The sequence below is a fragment of the Haliotis rufescens genome, unplaced genomic scaffold (assembly GCF_023055435.1).
Source record: "Haliotis rufescens isolate VD_foot unplaced genomic scaffold, xgHalRufe1.0.p SCAF_14, whole genome shotgun sequence".
NCBI lineage: Eukaryota > Metazoa > Mollusca > Gastropoda > Lepetellida > Haliotidae > Haliotis > Haliotis rufescens.
In genome coordinates this window covers 32,899,586-32,922,630 of record NW_025963824.1, presented here as the reverse complement: position 1 = coordinate 32,922,630, position 23,045 = coordinate 32,899,586, and the positions used below count along the sequence as shown (strand labels likewise).

General features: G+C 40.0%; 1 long non-coding RNA gene across 1 annotated transcript; it reads left to right on the top strand.

The window, feature by feature from the left end:
- The first annotated feature begins 613 nt into the window (after nucleotides 1-613).
- LOC125379272 lies at nucleotides 614-5,506 on the top strand. Its single transcript, XR_007220658.1, has 3 exons — nucleotides 614-749; nucleotides 4,601-4,710; nucleotides 5,360-5,506. It is a non-coding gene; the product is annotated as an uncharacterized LOC125379272 (long non-coding RNA).
- The last annotated feature ends 17,539 nt before the right edge of the window (nucleotides 5,507-23,045 follow it).

The window sequence follows — 23,045 nt, the reverse complement described above, 5'->3', positions numbered from 1 at the left end:
ACAAAGATTATGTACAATCCAAACTCTGTTCACATATGTGTATTGTTTGTTTTAAGATTGTATTTGTTGTTGGGCAGTTGCTAATCGTAACTGTGTCTTCATTGTCAGTCTGTTTTCACTGTGTGGCATTAATAGAACGGATGTTTTTATTAGTCGTAAAAATGTTTGTTAGGGCAAGTTCAGGATTTTCTGCTGCTTTTTATGGTGGCACATATTTCAAATGTTTTAATTTCCATGCATTTAATTCCATGTGATATGTCATGAGGTAATTTATCTAATTTAATTCCATGTGATATGTCATGATGTAATTTATCAAATTTAATTCCATGTGATATGTCATGATGTAATTTATCAAATTTAATTTCATGTGATATGTCATGATGTCATTTATCAAATTTAATTCCATGTGATATGTCATGATGTCATTTATCAAATTTATATTGACAATATTATGTCCTTCAGACCTGTGATCTTTGACGGAATAAAACAATAAATGATTCTGAATATTTCACAGTCAAGAGACCAACAACTAAGTTTTCAACATGATCATTGATGCTTGATTGGTTGTCACAGCATATGCATACATTGACAGAAACAAGAGTCGAGTACTTTAAGTTCGACCTTCCTGGACGCATACTGATTTCGGCTACAAGAAAGGAACTTTCTCGCTCAACTATCAAAGGAGGGAAAACACAATCTCTACACAACGACACTTTCATTTGGCAGTTGGCAGTTGATGGAAGAAACAGGTAAAAAAATACTCAACCTCTCTGTTTTATTCAGAATCACCCATTTACCGTTTTACATTTGACTGTCGGAAAGATACCTATACAAAAAATCATACGAACAACAATACGAATGTGTAAGCATCCGGACAGACCCCACGCAAAGTGTACGTGTCTGCACACTGTCATTAGATTTTCTACCCGTGAAGATTCCCGGGTAGAATAGATCTTCAGCAACCCATGCTTGCCGTAAAAGGTGACTACGCTTGTCGTAAAAGGCGACTAACGGGATCCGGTGGTCAGGCTCGCTGACTTGGTTGACGCATGTCATCGATCCCAATTGCGTGGATCGATGCTCATGATATTAATCACTGGATTGTCTGGCCCAGACTCGATTATTTACAGACCGCCGTCATATAGCTGGAATATTGCTGAGTGCGGCGTTCAACAACAAACCAACCAACCAACCAACTCAAGAGCAACCTTACGTCTTGACGTCACATCAATTGCGTGGATCGATGCTCGTGATGTCAGTCACTGGATTGTCTGGTCCAGACTTGATTATTAACAGACCGCTGGAATATAGCTGGAATATTGCTGTGAGCTGTGTATTGAGTGTTGCGTTAAACAACAAACAAACAGACATTAATAAGAAATGTTCCAGCAATGTATGATGGCAAGAAGAAAATATAGTTGCATGTAGCAATAGCGGGCTCAAAGTAACACGCAAGCACAAACGTACGCACGGCCTTGGAATTTCTGTGGAACTATCTACATATGCATACACAAATTGAACATAATAGGGCAACTGAGTAGACGAGAAGCAGTGCTTTCACAATGGTGGCCATAGACGACACAAAAATGACGCGCTAAACGAATGCGCTTCAGTGACTTAAATGAGTGAATGGAGTTTACTGCCGTACTTGCGGAAAATTAAAACGCAGCCAAAGACAGGAATCCCAGCCCCGCTTTGGGCAGGTACAGTTGAGGCGGGCGTGCCCGAGTCAGGAGAACCATCTCAGCGAATAGAAAACTGGTCTTAAGTCCCTCAGTGCATCGAAAGCAATGTTTTGTCTGATTAAAAAAATCAAGACATTTAAATTTACCTTTGGACTGTGTTTTATCAACTTTTCATACGATGGTATTACCAATATTACCTAAAGGTTCAGAAATCTGGGGCTTGGAAAACTTAGAAATTATAGAAAGAATACACCTCAAACTCCTCGGACTTATCACAGGATTAAGAAATTCAACTCCTCTTTATGTGATATATGGCGAATTAGGTAGGCTACCATTAAGAATAATAATTTGTAAACGAATGATATCTTTCTGGCAAAATTAACATATCAATCTGATGTGAATAAACCTTCACAGCTGTTATATCAATATTTGGCACTTAATAGGAACAAGCTTTTAAGACTATTGCATCAAACGATCCCTGGGTTAGGTGTGTTATGGATATACTAGACAGTATTGGATTATCTTATGTATTTAACAATCCGTCAATTTGCACAACAAAGTGGCTAGTGTCAGAAGAAGAGCTAATACTTAAAGATCAATTTCTTCAGAAATCGAGAAGTGACGTTACTTCTATTTCTGAAAGATTATATTATAAACATTTATAGGACACTCCGGTTCTCGATAAGTATCTTCTGTTGCCAAAACGAATATCAATTCCAATACTACGATTTCGAACCTGTAATCATTATTTACCAAATGAAAAATATTCCAAAGGAAAATAGAACCTGTAAATTATGCAATTCTCTATCTATTGCTAATGAATTTCACAACATATTCAGATGTAATTTGTTTTAAAAGAGAGAGGCAAACATTTCTATCATCATATTATACAGAATGGCCAAATATTATAAAAATTGGTAAAACTCTTATCAACAACAAACACACAGGATCTAAAGAATTTATCGAGATTTATTGTAAAAATGTCCATTATTATTAAACATGATCGGTAATCACATGTTGCTATTAACTGCCAACTTGTCTGCTATTTGTACATATATATAATTATTTATTGTAATTTGCTGTTATACCACCTTTTGTGGATTTTGAGAATAAACTGATTGATTGATTGGTGAGGCGGGCCGCGCCGACTCGGCATGGGTTGTGCACTGTGCAGACGGGTCCGCCCAAGGCGGTAACCCGAGCTCTGCTGAGGATGGGCGTTGAGAATTGGTCCATAATCGAATGCTCAAAGGGTTTGCTTGTACCAATACCGTCAAAAGTAAGGCGAAACTGGCGTGAACTGGAGTGTTCCAGGGTGTTCTAAACCCATATCCGACCTCGTCTATGTTCACATTCTCAAATGGTTTGATCTCACCAACGCTGTCGGTAACCCCAGATCTGCTAAGGACGGGCGTTGTGACGGGCGGGGATCGCCGCTACGAACCTGGGATGTGCCGGAGTGTCCCATTCGCCCTTGTTCGAATCCTCAAAGGGTTTGCTTGTACCAACGCCGTCAAATAGGCGTGTGCCGGAGTGTCCCAGGGGGTTTCATACCTATTTCCGACCTTGTCGATGTTCAAATCCTCAAATGAGTTTTCTTGTACCAACGCCGTCTAAAGTAAGGCACCGCTTGCAGCACATCATCCATACGAAATTGGCATGTGCCGATTAAACAGGATGAAACGTACAGGTCACGTTTATTACAATAATTACAATAACAAGGCAATAATTTCACAAATAGTTTTAGTCCATGATTCAGGTGTGATACATGAGCCGATACGATGCGTTTTTGTTTTAATTCATGTCAAATTCAAGACAAAAGTTAATCGGGAAAACGCCAACATTACACCTGGAAGCACCAGAACCAAAATCGTTGTACGAGTATTCATTTCACGATTTAATGTACATGAAAATAAACAATATTATTAAAAAAGTTTAAACATATTCTTGTGAAAATATTTGAAAATGACAATCTGGCTTTCATTCTCAGGTGAGTTAGGTCATTGTCAAGCTTTGTCCATTTTCCATTACACCACCCATTAACGTGAGCATGTAAGATAACGTTCTCGTTTTCTATCAGTGTTGATTATGAAGAGCTTTATGTTAAAGCTGCTTATTTTAAAATTTGGCTGAAGAGTACATAACGTATCAGACTATCCCTAAACACTTTGAATGTCGTCGTTTTCAGTAGCTCTGAAATACAGTGATGATCATTGTGGTAAAAACATTGTTTGAGTTTATAAGTGAGTGAGTGAGTATGGTTTTACGCCGCTTTTAGCAATATTCCAGCAATATCACGGCGGGGGACACAAGTAATGGGCTTCATACATTGTACCCATGTAGGGAATCGAACCCAGGTCTTCAGCGTGACGAACGAGGTTTAACCACTAGGCTACCCGACCGCCCCGAGTTTATAAGTAAATCGTGATCAATATGACAAAAATAGACGTTTCGACAATTTAAAATTTAAAAAAAAGTGTTTCCAATGACAATTTACTCTTAACGAGCATGTTTATCCCATATTTTATTTATTTATTAGAATCACCCCGTTCGAAAGGACAGTGATCCCAAAACTAGAACACTCTATTTATTTTTAAAAAGTAGCAACATCGTGTGAAATAAATCTTTATTTTTGTAGCAGCTGGTATCATAACAAATAACATGTAGTAAACAACATAAGTTTTGTCAGTGTAAAGGTTGTTTGAACTGCTCGACAGTTCAGGAGGGTTTGTTTGAGAGGGTTTATGCAACTACATGTAACTACCTGCCGACTGTCAACCTAGGTTAAGTGCGTCAGGCAATAAATACATACATTTCACAGGTATTTTGACCTTTACGCCAAATCTTAATCTGTTTTGGCGGATAATCTAGACTTGTTATTCTCTTGCATTGACAATTTATATTTTGTATTTCAGATTAATATATTTTGCAGATCTGGGGTCGATGTCTGTGATTGATTACGATGGCAAGGGTCTCGAGGAAATACATGATAGACAGCCTGGAGACATTTTTTACAATGAAGCCGGTAGGTTGGATGCTGGGTTGCTTACTGGTATAAGTCTCTGCCTGTCTAGCATGATGATTTAAGTCGAAATAAGAGATTGAATAGTTTAACAAAAATAAGCTTCCCTTTCCGCTTCATTCTATAAGTGTCTTATTTCATTTCATGCGGAAAACACGTTAATGATACAAACCTGACCTGGAAGTTTGATAAATCCAGCAAGTATTTGATGACCCCCCCCCCCCCCACCACCACCACCACCACCACCAAAACAACGGTTTTTATTAACTCAGCTGCTTGTTCTTATTCCCCTCCCTTCATAGATTACGACCCGTGAAGGTTCCGGGGTAGAATAGGTCTTCAGCAACCAATGCTTGCCATAAAAGGTGACTATGCTTGTCGTAAAAGGCGACAAACGGGATCCGGTGGTCAGGCTCGCTGACTTGGTTGATGCATGATATCGATCCCAAATGCGAGGATCGATGCTCATGACATTAATCACTGGATTGTCTGGTCCAGACTCGATTATTTACAGACCGCCGTCATATAGCTGGAATATTGCTGAGTGCAGCGTTAAACAATAAACCAACCAACCTTCATAGATTACACAGTTAATACTAGAACCATTTCATATTGATCCACTTTTCAAACACAAATATATATTTATGTGCAGATAAACGACTTTATTGGGTCGACTCCGACACAAAGACTGTCATAAGCCAGAGGCAAGATCCACTGGGTGACCAACATGCTATTCAGAAGATTGACAAAGAAACCTTCTTTCTAACCATTCACAACCAAGTTCTTTATCTCAAGGAATATGCTGAGAGGTATGTATATTGCTTGTCACGTATTGATGTTTGTTTGTTTGTTGTTTAACGCCGCACTCAGCAATATTCCAGCTATATGACGGCGGTCTGTAAAATAATCGAGTCTGGACCAGACAATCCAGTTATTGACATCATGAGCATCGATCCATGCAATTGGATTCGATGACATGTATCAACCAAGTCAGCGAGCCTGACCACCCGATCCCGTTAGTCGCCTTTTACGACAAACATAGTCGCCTTTTACGGCATATCATGGATTGCTGAAGACCTATTCTACCCCGAAATCTTCACGGGTCGTCACGTATTGAAGCCACACAGATATATTACATTTCTAAGCATTTATTACATCACTTAAAATACGTTTAAACCCCAAAAACTATGCTTATTCCAAAATAGATACTACTACGAACTAATCAGACAAACTAGACTAGCTAAACATCTATTTATAGCTTATTTCCAAAATTACTAATATCGTTCTACTAACAATAATACCAGTGAAGATCCGGGGTACAATAGGTCTTCAGCAACCCATATTGCCGTAAAAGGCGACTATGCTTGTCGTAAAAGGCGAGAAACGGTATCGGGTGGTCAGGCTCGCTGACTTGGTTGATAATATCATTGTGTCCCAATTGCGTGGATCGGTGCTCATGATATCAATCACTGGATTATCTGGTCCAGACTCGATTATTTACAGATCGCCGTCATATAGCTGGAATATTGCTGAGTTAAACAACAAACAAACAAACAAACAAACAAACAATTATACTGCTATATTTCTACTACTACTGCTGCTACTACTTCTGCTACTGCTACAACTACTACTACTGCTACTACTACTGCTACTGCTCCTTCACTAATACCAATAATAAAACTTTAACCCCCTAATACCAACAATGATACACTGACACACACTGTGAATAATGAATATTCTGAGTTTGTTCATATACTAGCGCAAAAAAAGTAACCGTGCTCCCTATAAAGTTCAATAAATGCACATTTATTTTGAAATTAAATAATGCTCCTTTCAGTTCAGTTCAGTTCATCAGGACTTCTTCTCGACTTTACTTTGTGATTCACAATTTGTATGTTTGTGTGTTTGTCGGGAGCATGATATTCATACACGTGTTTTTTTTCAATATGAACAGCACACAATAATTGTTTAGTTATCAGGTGCTCATAAAAAACCCACTTATCTTACCCTATGCAACGGCTTAGTGAACATCAACGTCTGCAAGAAGGTATGAGACATAATTTTAATTTCATCGAAACATAATTTAATCTCTTTGGAGACGTTATCTACAGTAGGACAACACTCTTCAAAGCTTTTCAAAGGCCGGTCATCCACGTGTGATGACACGTCAACAAGACAAACGTATTCGGTCGGTGCATCAAAAGAAAACCGCCACATTCACAGGTTTGATAATTTGAGGCCAGTTAGTCTGAGGGAGCACAACATCCGGCCTAGATGTCCAGCGACAAGCCCAATGTTGTTTCTACGTCACCGACAGGGACGCCTAGTTCCATGCAGACAGCATGAGGTTCAGAAGACAAAACTGTATACTGTTCGCCCGCCTCCGTGGTCTAGTGGTAGAGCGTCCGCCCGGAGAGCGGAATGTCTGGGGTTCGATCCCCTGACGCGTCATACCAAAAGACGTTAAACGATGGTACTTGTTGTTACCCTGCCTGGCGCTCGGCATTAAGGGGCTAAAACAAGGACTGGTCGGCTCGGAGTCAGTATACTATGTCTGAGTGGGGTATTCATGTTAAATTGCAGCATGGTATCTCAGTGTGCTAGCACCATAAATCGGCATCAGTCCGGACCAGTACAAGCAGCCACACGCACACACGTGCATGCACGTCGCTATATAAGTGCAATAATCTTGGATGCGACGTTAAACCGCATTTCACCTCACCTCACCTCACCTGTATGCTGTTCACAGATGAGTCCAGGTTTCATCTGGTCAGCTCCGGTGGTCGTGCAAGGTTCTACATGCGTACAGGAGAACGTTTTAACGACGCTTGCGTTACTCAGCGTCGTCAGTTTAAGGGTGGACGTGTAACGGTATGACATGGTATCGTAAGTCATGGGAGAACACAACTCATCATTGTTAATGGCTGTTTGAGTGATGTACACCACCAGGACGACATGTTTGAGATCATGTTCTCGCCTTAGTGCAGTTGCAGGGACGTAATGCCCGCCCACATGTTTTCGAGGCAGCATGACATTGGTTTACTGTAGTGACATTGTTAATGAATTGCTCCACGCCCCTCTCTTAGGGCGTGTCGCTCTGTCTCCTGTCAGCAGGTATGGGTTGTGACGTGGTGACCTTCACATCAAGGCGATGCTTTCCCCACGGAGCAGAAGGGGCCTGTGTTATCCCGGAGATATTTATGCTGTATGATATCCATCCATCAGTCCATGCATCAATCCATCCGACCATCCATTGTTCATCAATCCATTCCAACAACCATACGACCACCTATCCGACCATCCATTGCTCATCAATCCATTCCAACAACCACCCGTGCATCCATCCGACCATCCATTGCTCATCAATCCATTCCATCAACCATCCGTCCATCCATCCGACCATCCATTGCTCATCAATCCATTCCAACAACCATTCGTCCATCCATCCGACCATCCATTGCTCATCAATCCTTTCCAACAACCATTCGTCCATCCATCAGACCATCCATTGCTCATCATTCCATTCCAACAACCATCTGACCATTCATTGCATATCAATCCATTCCAACAACCACCCGTACATCCATCCGACCATCCATTGCTCATCAATCCATTCCAACAACCATCCGTCCATCCATCATCAATCCATTCCAACCACCATCCGACCATCCATTGCTCATCAATCCATTCGTCCATCCATCCGACCATCCATTGCTCATCAATCCATTCGTCCATCCATCCGACCATCCATTGCTCATCAATCCTTTCCAACAACCATTCGTCCATCCATCAGACCATCCATTGTTCATCAATCCATTCCAACAACCATTCGTCCATCCATCCGACCATCCATTGCTCATCAATCCATTCCAACAACCACCCGTACATCCATCCGACCATCATTTGCTCATCAATCCATTCCAACAACCATCCGACCATCCATTGCTCATCAATCCATTCCAACAACCATCCGACCATCCATTGCTCATCAATCCATTCCAACAACCATCCGTCCATCCATCCGACCATCCATCATCAATCCATTCCAACCACCATCCGACCATCCATTGCTCATCAATCCATTCCAACAACCATCTGACCATTCATTGCATATCAATCCATTCCAACAACCATCCGACCATCCATCATCAATCCGTTCCAACAACCATCCGTCCATCCATCCGACCATCCATTGCTCATCAATCCATTCCAACAACCATCCATTGCTAATCAATCCATTCCAACATCCATCTGACAATCCATTGCTCATCAATCCATTCCAACGACCATCCGTCCATCAATCCGACCATCGTCCATCCATCCATCTTACTAATGCACTTAACTCAGATTTGCTTTTCACTGGGTGGAACTATGTTAGTATTTTCTTCATTTTGGGTAAGGGGCGGTCGGGTAGCCTCGTGGTTAAAGCATTCGCTCGTCACGCTGAAGACCCAGGTTCGATTTCCGACATGGGTACAATGTGTGAAGCCCATTTCTGGTGTCCCCCGCCGTGATATTGCTGGAATATTGCTAAAAGCGGCGTAAAACCATACCGATAGCACCCGCCATTCACACAATTTGCATAGAAAAGTAGGTATTTATTGCCTGACAGAATTCCTGCCATGTGACGACGGCCTGTAAACAAACCAGACAATCAAGTCATCCCTCTTTCGTCCATTCTTGTGAAGAGTTTGTCACTCTGGATCTTTATGCATAGATCCAACAATGAAACAGATGAGGCGGTTTCACTGGCTCTGTGCAGTCAATTTCAGCCAAAATAAATATTATTGCACATGCAATAATCCTTAACCTTTTGGTCAAATATACACCAAGAAAAAACTTAAGCATACCCCTATTTCTGAACCATGACAAATGGCAAAAATCATGGCACGGGATGACTGACCACAGGTGCCGGCCGATAGCAATGTCATCGGATGGAACAAACATTTGACAACAAATAAAGACGATATTGGTGAGTTGTGATTGAAATTTACTGACCAAAACATCATGGTAACACAGGTACTGTTTTTGACCTTTGACAATACCTAAAAAAAAGTATGGATGCTGCAGGATTAAGTAAACGAGTTACGTTTGATGTTTGATGTGAAAATGTTCCTTAAAGTCTCCACTTGACATGACACGTGAAACAGACCAGAAGCGGGTATGACATAACCGCTACGTGTCATGCCTCCAGTCAGACGTTGGATCAGTTGATGGGTCAACAACAACCACTCCTGATGCAATGCTGCTTCCAATTGGCGTAAATCTTGCACAGGAGGATCTCGTGCCTGTATGTGCCGCCCCAGAATATACTAAACATGTTTAAGAGGGTTTAAATCTGGGTTCATTGCTGGCCAGGGTAGAGTCTTTATTGCATTGGCCCTCATGTAATCCACGGCTGCAGGCGAACGATGAGGCCTGGCATTGTCATCCATGTACTGAGGTCGAGCAGCAAGAGGATGGTTGTCAAAATGAGGAACGACTAGCCTCAAAAAGTCCCGGGTGTATTGAGCCCCTGTTACGTTGCCCCTTATTGTGACCAAATCCAACCTGCAAACATGAGAGATACAACCAAAAACCATTACCGAGCCCCCGCCGCATGCAAAAGTTGGTTTAATGTTCCTGGGGCTGTAGGTCGTGTTCCGGTGCAGTGACGTGGAGCAAAAAGCGACTTTCGTCTGACCAATGGATCCGTCTCCAAGTTCTCAGATTCCAGTTCTGTAGTGCAATACACCATGCTGGACGAACAGCTTTGTGGGGATCTTTCAACAAGGGACGCTTTGTGACTCTCTAGGCCTCAGTCTTGCTGCTTTCAGCCGGTTCCTGGCGGTTCTGGTGCTGAAACGACGACTGGGGGACCGTAGATGTTTCAGACGAGTACTTGTTAAAAAGTGTTCTCGGCGTATGAGACGAAGAAGGTCCCTGTCTTCGCGATGTGTCGTCACAGGGGGTCTGGGACGGTCCTGTACATCATCGGTCTGAGGATGTTTCTCGACTAAACGGCTTACGACAGGGTGATGATAGCCCAAATTCCGACCAATGGCATTACAAGACATTCCAGCGTTATGCATGCTGATTATTTGCCATCTTGTGGCGTTTGATAATCGCCTTCGTGCCATGGTCACACATGGCCATGGAATAACTGTTTACAAGCGGACTACAACCGAAAGCAATTTTAACGTTTGAATATACTGCTTTTAGACATACTCTAGGGTAGACATACACGGGCATACAATGCATGGCACGTGAGCTTTTGTCACACATGACTGATTACATCATCTCGAGAAAACATAATTCTTCCCGTAATTATATCTTTCATGACTGTTACAAATATTTGGACCAAACAATAATGAAAAATTAGGGTGTGCTTAATTGTTTTCTTTGAGTATAGAATTAATTGAATCCTCTTATTCTCCCAGTTATAAGAGACGATTATACAGACTGTTGTTTCATTGATGACATATAACATGTCTTTAAATGTGTCAATGATGTATGTCTTGTCACTATGTTTACAGAGGGTTCACTGTCATAACATTGGAGGGAAAGAGGCTGCCTTCATTTGCAGCAGATGTTGTACCCACAGACGACGATCCTTATCTTGTCTTTCTGTAATTGTAAATCGCTGCCTATGTTCGTATCCCAAGCACAGCAAGGACGATCTTTTTTTTATCTGTAGGCTTTGGTACTCCATCGAAAACATCAACCATTTCTCACCAACGCCAACATTTGTTCCAACACTGCAGTCAAAGAAATCACTGAACTATATACATTTATTTACACAAATAGATGTGAATACTGAGTGAACATATAATAACAACAACAACATACATACGGCTTTTCTTCTTGGATAAACAGTTTGAAATAACATACTGCAAAAAAAGATATTATTTGGTAATACTATAACCCCCTCTATCGCCAGCTTTCTCCCAATTCAATTTACCTTCAAACTCTGCCCAAGCTATAATTATTTATGTTGTGTACCTTTAAAAGGAAAATGCGCCTGAAATGATTGGGGTCTGATATAGTACCTTTTATATCAGAGAATGTATAATTTCATCACACCGTGATTGTGGATACTGTCGTGATTCTAGGACGTAAAAGGCGACTAACGGTTGTTTGGTTGGTTTGTTGTTTAACGCCACACTCAGCAATATTCCAGCTATATGACGGCGGTCTGTAAATAATCGAGTCTGGACCAGACAATCCAGTGTTTAATTTCATGAGCATCGATCCACGCAAAATTTAGGACATGATTAAAGAATATCATCAAATAATCCAATTACAAAGATATATCATGTTGTAGAGTGCCGTGAACCGATCACTGGTTTCGAGGTACTCCGATAATGACGGTTCATTTTGCGAAAGAGGTGGTCACATTTTCATTTTATCAGGTAAAAATAACAACAGGAAAAATTATAAATTCCATTCCTTTTCTCATTTTGCAAATAGATTGGCATTCTTGTTGATACTGGTGCATCACTAATCATAGAAAACGTTTTTCTCTTATCTTCCATTGCATGTATATATTGTGTTGGAATAACAATTATTTGTCAATGAAATGGTTGATAGGCACAAAGTCAAGCAAGACTGATAACAGTATGAAGATCATGTCGATATATATGTCAGTATAATAAAGAAGGTTGTTCTCCATAAAAGTTTTGTCCACTTTTTTTCAGTGTCTGTGAAATGTCGACTGAAGATACTGGGGTACTGAAATAGCATATACCGAGTACCTAAAGGAAACTACTACGTCATTCATTTCAAGAACTTAGGTCCCGAAAATAAAGTCTAACTATAACAGTATGGCTTATCTCCTTCGCAAAAAAACGAATATTGGCATACTACATCCATTGAAGCTAAGGTCCCAGGCAGTGTATCGTTTAGTAATTAAAGACTGTGAGTTCAAGTATTTTATGAACTGAGTCTTTTCATTATCTCAGCTAATAATTAGTAATCTAATATTATCTCCCTCTTTATATCAGTAGTGGGCACTTCCTCTTCCTACACGACCGCCTCCGTGGTCTTGTGGTAGAGCGTCCGCCCGGAGAGCGGAAGGTCCAGGGTTCGATTCCGGGCCGCGTCATACCAAAAGACGTTAAAAGATTGTACTTGTTGTTACCCTGTCTGGCGCTCGGCATTAAGGGGCTAAAACAAGGACTGGTCGGCTCGGAGTCAGTATACTGTGTCTGAGTGGGGTATTCATGTTAAACTGCGGCATGGTATCTCAGTGAACTAGCACTATAAATCGGCATCAGTCCGGACTAGTACAAGCAGCCACACACACACATACACGTGCATGCACGTCGCTATATAAGTGCAATAATCTTGGACGCGACGTTAAACCCAATTTCACCTCACCTCACCTCTTCCTACACGTCTTATTGGTAACCCCGCAGTAACAAGTGTTTTGTTCTTTTCCCGTTATTCAAACGCGTTTTGGTGCCTAAATATATTTGTATCCTAAATGTGTTTGAAAAACCGTATTCGATATAATAAGCGGCCAGGGCGCCCTCAAAATAAGATATAGGGGGCTCTTATCAGAATATTATTTTGGTGAAAAACAACAGAGTTGAAAGATCATAAATTTCGTGGTTTATGCTGACATCCTGAAATGTTTACATACGACATATATATTTTTCCAGAATTTAATTTCCCATTATTAAGAATGCATATAACACACGTATTATACACGAATAAATAAGTCTTGTGTACATTGATCAATCGGAAGGGCTGCTAATTGGGATTGTTAACTAGCCAATATATTGACAAATATCGCCGTGGGCGCTTATTACGTCGAATACAGTGGTTTAGAATGAAAATGTTTCAGATTTTCTTATCAAAGCAAAATTATACAAGACTCAGATAATCATCTCCATATAATCTCTCTATGTGATTTGGATGGACGATATTATCTAATAATTAAATGTGATTTAAATGGTATCACACAAGGATAGGCACTTCTCTTCTGACTTATGCTTGATTTTATTGCACTGTGATAATATTTCCCAAAAGCCCTGTATGAGTTTAATATAACGATTGTTGTTGATCTGCTGTAATTGAACGTGACTCTTACTGACTCGGGAAAGGGACGAGATACCTAATAAATAAATGCGAGAAAACCTGTTCCATTATCAATACAAATTTCTGCCAAAAGCACAGTCGACCTACGATTCCGACTATGTCATGAGCAGGTGATTATGAATCATTATCAAACAGTGATGATACCAGGTGTTCGCGAAAAGGTGGGTGTATCCTGCCCCACCGGTAGCACCCGTCAAAAACACATGGAAAGGCAAGTCAATTTGTACACCTGAAAAAACAATAGAAATCTCTGCCTTGAGCAGAATCGACCTACGGTTTCCAACTTAAACATGTGTTTGTGAATCCCTATAAAAAATGATGACACCAGGTGTTCGCAAGTCAATTGTTCATCTGAAAAAACACGGGAACATATGGTACAAGTCAAAATAGGGAATTGCATCGGACATCATTATTGCATCTGATGCTTCAAATATTTTAAAAGTCTTCCACATGTCTACCATGAAACTTTCTGAAAGCTGTAACCTTGATCAAACAATTTCTGAGCAAAACCCGCATGACGCTCTTTGAAATCTTGGCAGATAGATTATGCTCGATTGTATCTCAAAAGTTGTGAAATGTAGACACCAAAGGCAGGAGCTGTTGGAATATGCCTCGACATGAAGGGACAGTTGACTATTGGAAACTTGAAGAAATCCCTCTTGTGATAAAGTCTTGTGGAGGGTGTTTCGTCACTCTGAATCTTTATGCTTTGAAATAGGTGAGGCGGTCTTACTGGTCTCCTTTATTTCTAATTCAGGTGGGTAAATCAGTGGAAGGGAAGTGTCTATTTGATTGTTATTGAAAAATATCAAAGCATCGATATACCTGAAGCTAAAGTTAATCTTCTTAACCAAATTACCTTGATTTTGACTTGGCCAATCCGAAACAGAATTTCCCATTCATATACATAACAAAACAGATGTGCAAGAAAATGAACACAATTGGTGCCCATGGGGATGCCTTCTTCTTGACTAAATGTCTTATCCCATTTTTTTACATAGATAATATCAATGAGGGAGTCCAGCGTTTCACATATTGTTTTCTCAGTGAACTTCAGATGACATTTGCTTTCATTTTTGACAAATTGTCCTGGACATCTGAAGATAGATACGTAACTGTATTTGGTGTCACTGCGTTTTGTAACAAAAGCCCCATGGGTCAAGGAATGCAGTTTTTCCTTCAGTTGAAAACTTTTAATGAGCTTTAGAATCCAGTACAAAAGAGGAATGGAGACGTCTTCAGGTTTTAGAGTCAAGTCAAAAATTGATAGTACTGATGCATGGTTTTGTCAGATTGTATCCTCAGTTAACATACTGGCCTTTTATGTGGCATTATTTGTATCAAGTTTTGATCAATAAATTAATGCTGTGATGTTTACATATAATGGTTATGCTTTTTGAGGCCTTCTCTGTGGGAACAACTACAAACTTTTCATGTAGGGCAGCCAGACTTTGGATGACAGCTCTCTGGCACCATCTACCCGAGGCAAGGGAGTTTACTGACTATAAAAGTCCAGTTTCCACCCTTGCCGAACTGGACTGGGCTCGATCGTAGCGCCTACAGTGGACTATTGATTGGACTTGCATAGACAAAGTATAACTCCATAATACCAGCCTAGTTCGGCAAGGGTGGAAACTGGACTTTTAAAGTCAGTTCACTCATTTGCCTCGGGAAGATGTCTGGGACAGGAAAGGTTCATTCCAATTCCGTTTTCTTTTTTTAAGTTTGTGCATTTTGCCCAAGGTTTCTCACGATATTGATGGTAGTTATTGTGAACAAGAGGGAAGTCACCTGTGATTATATGACATTCAGGTTGATAGCGGTATGATGGGTCTTGGCAGCCACAATTAAGGGACTTTACATCATGAACTGCCAACTCAAGGTTCTGCAACACGTTCCCACAATTGAGCAACCTGGATGAAATGGTGTTCGTATAAGAAAATGAAATTATTGGTCATTCCTGAAATTTGAAATATTGCGGGACATTTTGGGAAACTGATTTTTATCTGAGAATGTTACTTAAATTGAAGGCATAAATTCCCTTGTTTGCAAATTTTAAATTCATGAACATGTGGTCTTTGTGGGTTGAGTGGATTCTGTTTCTGGTTTTGGCAAAAGTTTCAAAGCAATATCAAAAACAATACTTTCTAATCGATACTGTGGCGCTAACTGTATGTCGTAGAATAGGTCTTCAGCAACCCATACTTGCCGTAAAAGGCGACTATGCTTGTCGTAAAAGGCGAGTCGTGGTCAGGCTCGCTGACTTGGTTGATGCATGTCATCGATCCCAATTGCGTGGATCGATGCTCATGATATTAATCACTGGACTGTCTGGTTTGTTTTTCGTTATTCAAAAGTACTGAATAACTAAACAGCTTTTGGATGATGATGTAAGACGAACCTGCTGTCATATATTAAATGAGTTTCAGTGTATTTGACCACATTAGGGTAGTTTAATATACAGTCTTTGAATAACGAATCCGTTGCTGGCTTGTTTTTCGTTATCCGAAAAACGGAAAACGAATAACGAACCCGCTGCTTACTTCAGGCCCCTGATCCCCATAGGCATCAGTTGTGTTACCCTTCCTACCGATCTGTTTCCTTTAGCACATGAGTCGGAATTTCTACTCGGATTGGCCAAGTCAAAACAAGGTAGTTTAGTCAAGAAATTAAACTTAAGCTTCAGGTACATCGATGATCTGATATCGTTTCATAATCATCAAATAGCCAATTTCCTTTCAAGAGAGAAGTATATTGAAAGAGCTTTGTCGCCTTATTCTAATGGTGCTATTATTGAAGAGACGAAAAACACTTCATATACCACTCTACCAAATATTGGTTGGTTGGTTCGTTTGTTGTTTTACGCCGCACTCGGCAATATTCCAGCTATATGACGGCCTCTTACGACAAGCATAGTCGCATTTTACGGCAAGCATGGGTTGCTGAAGACCTATTGTACCCCGGATCTTCACAGGCCTTGAGATACAATTGACCCTGCTCATTCTACCAAGATTTCAAAGAGCGTCATACGACTCTTTCTCAGAAATCTTTAGAACAATGTTTGGACTTTCAAGGCCTCATTAAAGCTTTCGAAAAGTTTCATGGTGTACATGTGGAAGACATTTCCAAATTTGATGAACAATTAACTTGCATGTGTTTGTGACCGGTGGGGCAGGTTGCGGCCACTTAGTATCGTCATTTTTTGATAGTGATTCATAAACACATGTTCATAATATAGTCGGAATCGTAGGTCGATATTTCTATGGAATATGGACATGGTTTTGTTGCTTTTATTTATAAGTTATCCCGTCTCCTTTCCCGCGTCAATGCGAGTCACGTACGATTACAGCTGATCAACAACAGTCGTTATGTCAAACTCATACAGAGCCTTCGGGAAATTTAATCACAGTGCAATAAAATCAAGCATGAGTCTGAAGAGAAATGTCCATCGTTGCGTGATACCTTTAACGTCTTTTAAGTGATAAATCACATTTTCTTATTTAATAATATCGTCCAACCAAATCACATAGACACATTATATGTACGGGATTTTCTGAATATTCTATACTTTTGCTTTGATAAATAAATCTAAAACGTTTTCCTCTAAACAATTCCAAACAAATTTAGGATACAAACATATTTAAGCATAAACACGCGTTTAGATTACCGGACAAGAATTAAACACTTTTTACTGCGTAGTTACCAATTAGACGTGTAGGAAGAGGAAGTGCCCACTACGGATATAAAGACTGAGATAATATTAGATTGCTAATTATTAGCTGAGATAATGAAAAGACTCAGTTCATAGAATAATTTGAACTCACAGTCTTTAATTACTGAAAGATATGCTGCCTGAGACCTTAGCGTCAATGGAGGCAGTATGCAAATATTCGTTTTTTGGCGAATGAGATAAGCAATACTGTTATAGTTAGACTTATATTTTCGGAACATTTGTTCTTGAAATGCATGACGTAGTAGTTTTCCGTTATGTACTCAGTGTATGCTATTTCAGTACTCCAGTATCTTTAGTGGAAATTTCATAGACATTGAAAAATAAAGTAGACGAAAAGTTTATTGATAACAACTTTTTTTATTATACTGTATTAGCAATATTTATATTGAAAAATAGTAAAAGCATTCCAACACAATGTACACATGCAATGGAAGATAAGAGAAAAATGTCTTCTATGATGAGTGATACAAGTATCAACAAGGATGCCAATCTACATGACAAATGAAAAAAAAGAACTGTTGTAAAGAATTGTATTTATGATGATTCTTGTTGTTGTTGAAGGGGTTATAGAACCACCGATAATGTTTTTATTTTGCAGGCTGTTATTCAAAAGTTTTATCCAAGATGTATGTATGCAATTTTTGTATAATTTTCCAAAGCCTTCCAAAGCCTTTTGACAGCACTTTCTATTGTAGTATGTATTATTTAAAAATAGTATATCAGGTAAAGCATATAATGTTTAGAAAACAATGTATTCACAGCTACGTTCTTGTGTAAATACAATTGCAAGTTATAGTTTAAGTTATTTCTTTGACTGCAGTGTTGCAACAAGACACGGTTGTATGGTAAGCCCTGCAATATTTATTTTGTTTTTAAATGACTTTATTGAAATGATCAAACCGTCTGACTGCAGAGGTACTAGTACACATGTTGGTAATCTTCCAGAAAAATTCACCACCATATTATTTTCTGATGACATGGTAGACACTGCAGATAGCGTGTATAGATTACAGCAACAAATCAATGTCTACACTTATTACGACAAGCTATGAAAGCCACATTTTGACGTTTAAACTTTTTTGAGCGTAATTAGCTCAATGTACACACATCAATGTTCTTGTTCGTGTATTGAAAGGGTACTATTATATTTTTGTAAACAAATCTTAGGCATTTCTAGTAATTCAAGCAATGATGCTATACTCGGTGGATAAGGAAGGTACCCGTTATGTCTGCTGTATGTTATGAAATGTTTACCCTACCGGATAAAGTTGTTATCATTGCATGCTATAGCTACCCAAAAATGTGTTATAATATGTTGCGTTCATTTGATAATGCCAGAAGTCAAACATGGGTCGGATTTGTTAGAAACATTTTCTTTGAACATTGGTATGGATTGTTTTGGTTAAATCAGGGTGTTGGAACCCCGCAAATATGTTTAGTTTCTTTTTTTTTCTCAACGATTGAATGAAGTATCACGTCTAAATTGGCTTTGTAATCTATATCGGAAAGTAAAAATAAGTTTTTATGAAAAGTGTAAATATGTGCCACGACCAGAGTAATGTTAAGTGAGTGAGTGAGTTGAGTTTAACGCCGCTTTTAACAGTATTCCAGTTATATCACGGCGTGTCAGCTTAATGTGGGAGGAAAGCCCGTAGTGATGCAGGTCTCAGACGTTTACCACTTCGGTGAAACCCACGAGCACGGGTATGGTGCTGACAAACCTAGAAACATAATCGGGGCGAACCGGGATTCGAACCAACAATCATAGGTTTCTGGCGTGCCAAAGGGACGCAACTCTGCACAGCGAATCGCGGCGCCTTGGACGACTGGGCCACCCGTGCCCCCGAGTAATAGTAAGAGTCAGTTACTTAAGAAATGCTTCAGTAAATTCCGTTGTGGAAGTCATAATATACGTATTGAGTCTGGACGATGAGAAATATTTTGTACGAAGAAAGATTATGTTTATATTGTGAACTTGTTTGTTGAAAGAAAGTTATCGAAGATGAAGAACATTTTCTGCTGATCTGTCTTTTGTGTGAGAATTGAAGGAATCAGTATTTTAGCGTTGTGAAAGGACGTTTTAAAGTTATAAATATCATGAAAATTTGATTTTTTCAGTGTGAGAAAACAACGGATTGAAAATACAATGATATGAATTAATACCATTTGTTGATGATATATCTTGATAGTAATGTATTGAATGTACAGAGGCAGACCTTTCATCAATACAGTAAACTACGGTTATTTTTTAGTCCCGGCCATTTGTTGTATATATGCTGTATATATGCTTATAACGAACTACGGTTATAACGAACTAAAATAAGTGGTCCCTTTGAGTTCGTTATAACCGTAGTTTACTGTATATTATTTGTAAATTGTTCGTGAATTATGAGCCTTATGGTCTACATGTTTGAAAAAAGCCCTAAAACAACATGCAACATGAAGCTAAACATGTGAAGTTTTGCCAAACATAGTTTGATTGCGTCATGCGCTCAGTAAAAGAGTTCCTCCAAAACATTTCAATTGGTTACGCGGATGTGAATCTTGGATCGGTTTTGCTTTTGTTGCTGTTATTTATTATTGAACTTTTCTGGCAGTGTCAGATATAGGTTTGTTAATTAGATGTTAGATTGAGGTATTATTGTACGGTTGAATTAGCATACTAGTATTAAGCGTGATGGAGTTGGGGTAAAGAATCGCACTCTGGTTGGCGTTAGTGTTTGGATTGATTAGTATCATGTAGGATTGCGTATAAAGAGGATATAATTTTAAGCAATGTGTTGTATATTTTAAAATATATGTATATGATTATCTGTTAATCAAGAGCCATTTAACAAAAATGAAGAGTACAAATATAGTTTTCTCCAGTAAAAGTAAATCAGAGTAAAGTGCATTATAAAGATAGATGGTCGGATGGATGGACAGATGGTTCGGCTGGAGGGATGGACGGACGGATGGTTGTTCGGATGGATGGATGGTCGGATTGACGGACGGATGGTTGTTGGAATGGATGGTTGATGGTCGGATGGATGAACGGATGGTTGTTCGGATGGATGGATGGATGGATGGGTGGTAGATTAGTGGACAGGTGGTTGTTCGAATGGATGGATGGTTGATGGTCGGATGGATGGACGGCTGGTTGTTCGGATGGATGGATGGACGACGGATGGTTGTTCAGATGGATGGGTGGTCGAATGGACGGACGGATGGTTGTTGGAATGGATAGATGGACGGATGGTTGTTCGGATGGATGGGTGGTCGAATGAACGGACGGATGGTTGTTGGTATAGATGGATGGCTGATGGTCGAATGGAGGGATGGATGGTTGTTGGAATGGATGGATGGACGGATGGATGGTTGATGGTCGGATGGATGGTCGGATGGTTGTTGGAATGGATGGATGGTTGCTGGTCGGATGGATGGTCGGATGGTTGTTGGAATGGATGGATGGATCGATGGTTGATGGTCGGATGGATGGACGGATGGTTCAGATTGATGGACGGACGGACGGATGGTTGTTCAGATGGATGGGTGGTCGAATGGAAGGACGGATGGTTGTTGGAATTGATGGATGGTTGATGGTCGTATGTAATGGACGGATTGTTGTTCGGATGGATGGACGGACTGATGGTTGTTCAGATGGATGGATGGATGGACGGACGGATAGTTGTTGGAATGGATTGATTGATGGTTGATGGTCGGATAGATGGACGGGTGGTTGTTCGGATGGATGGATGGTCAGATGAATGGACGGATAGTTGTTCGGATTGATGGACGGATGGGTCGATGCATGGATGAGCATCTCCGAGATGTGTACAGCGTAGAATGAACACAGCAGTGACATCCATATAACACAGGCCCCTTCTGCTCCGTGGGGAAAACATCACCACTTCAAAAACCATACCCGCTAACAGGAGACAGAGCGACACGCCCTAAAATATTTTTGGTTGGTTGGTTTGTTGTTTAACGCCGCACTCAGCAATATTCCAGTTATAAGACGGCGGTCTGTAAATAATCGAGTCTGGACCAGACAATTCAGTCATTGATATCGTGAGCATCGATCCACGCAATTGGGATCGATGACATGTATCAACCAAGTCAGCGAGCCTGACCACCCGATCCCGTTAGTCGCCTTTTACAACAAGTTTGGGAATAGTCTGAGACGTTATGTAATTTATTTCAAATTAAGCAGCTTTAACATAAATCGCTCCTTAAGCAACACTGGTAGAAAACGAGAACATCTTTCATGCTAATGTTAATTGGTGGTGTGATAAAAAATGGACAATGCTTGACATTAGCATAACACACCTCGGAAGGAAAGTCAGAATTCATTAAAAAAATATAATTTGACAAGAATAGATCAAGATTTGTTTAAACCTTTTTTTATAATGTCCTAAACACTATATATATATATATATATATATATATATATATATATATATATATATATATATATATATATATATATATATATATATAATATTTAGGACATTATAAAAAAAGGTTTAAACAAATATTGATCTATCTATGTCGTGAAATATATTGGCTATGTAAACAACAAAAATAAGGCAATTTTGGTGCTGGTGCTTCAAGGTGTAATGTAGACGTTTTGCTATCGGCTCATGTATCACAACTGAATCAGGGACTAAAATCTACATGGGGAATTATTCTCACCTGCAATCATCATACGTAGCCTTCAAGAAGATGAAATAAACGTGACTAGTGTGTGTCATTCGTACAGAAAGATATCATAAGTGTGGCAACATGTGCATTTATTATACTGCCGAATACAGCCCCACCGGTGTCTGTGTCCCGAGGAGGGTGTGTTCGGCAGTATTCGTTACAATATTCGTTAGATTAAAATCAAAATGCAGGAAAGAGGGTTAGGTCGATCCTGGCTGGTTAGTCCCATCATCAGCTTAGGGCCTTTGCCGCCTCTACATGCAGCCCAGACAGCGAATGGGACTTCTCCCAGCGCTACCTAGTCAAACTATCCGAGAACTTTTCAGAGATGACTCCCCAACACTACAGCCTTCTGCATTAACCAGATTGTCAGAAGGGCTGTGTTTCTGGCAACACGCCCTGGTACTCTCCCAATGCCAGTCAGCAGATTGGGAGGTACAAAACCTTAAGCACCGAGAACAATAGGGATTCGGACAACTTCGGATGCAAGCGCGAAATTTCGAAAGCGAGGTCAGCAATATTATATTTGCCATGTTTTGTTTGCCGAATCAAGAAAGTGTCAAAAGGGACAGAAAATTCAATGATATAAACGATTTCATTATTTTTTTCAAAAAGGACAAGATCACGTGTGTTACGTCCGACAAGGATACGTCCGAGGCTGTACACGGGCCTATTCTGAAGAAACTTGTATTTATGACGCCCTCTACATATTCTTTGTCGAACCATGGTTGGACCTCTGTGTCAAAACCACAAGCATGGCGAAAACTGTAATAAATGATCGCGCCACGCCATCTTATTGCTTAAGATACTGTGTCTGTGCCAAAGCTGGGCATCCACTGAC